We start from the raw sequence: 623 nt of genomic DNA, 5'->3' as shown, positions 1-623 counted from the left end.
CCAGACCATGGCACTAAGTGCCTCATCCAGGCTTTTCTTGTACACCTCCAGGGATGGTGACTCCACCACCTCCCTGGGCAGCCCATTCCAATGCCAATCACTCTCTCTGGCAACAACTTCCTCCTAACATCCAGCCTAGACTTCCCCTGGCACAACTTGAGACTGTGTCCTCTCATTCTGTTGCTGCTTGCCTGGGAGAAGAGACCGACCCCCACCTGGCTACAACCTCCCTTCAGGTAGTTGTAGACAGCAAAGAGGTCCCCCCTGAGCCTCCTCTTCTCCAGGCTGCACACCCCCAGCTCCCTCAGCCTCTCCTCATAGGCTTTGTGTTCCAGGCCCCTCACCAGCTTTGTCGCCCTTCTCTGGACACCTTTCAGCACCTCAACATCTCTCTTGAATTGAGGGGCCCAGAACTGGACACAGCACTCAAGGTGTGGCCTGACCAGTGCTGAGTACAGGGGAAGAATAACCTCCCTTGTCCCACTGGCCACACTGTTCCTGATGCAGGTCAGGATGCCATTGGCTCTCTTGGCCACCTGGGCACACTGCTGCCTCATCTTCAGCTACTCTCTACCAGTACCCCCAGGTCACTTTCTTCCTGGCTGCTCTTCAGCCACTCTGTC

Source organism: Pogoniulus pusillus, chromosome 18, assembly GCF_015220805.1.
Source record: "Pogoniulus pusillus isolate bPogPus1 chromosome 18, bPogPus1.pri, whole genome shotgun sequence".
In the NCBI taxonomy this organism is placed as follows: Eukaryota; Metazoa; Chordata; class Aves; order Piciformes; family Lybiidae; genus Pogoniulus; species Pogoniulus pusillus.
The sequence above is the reverse complement of the archived record's forward strand: the minus strand, read 5'-3'. Positions refer to the sequence as shown.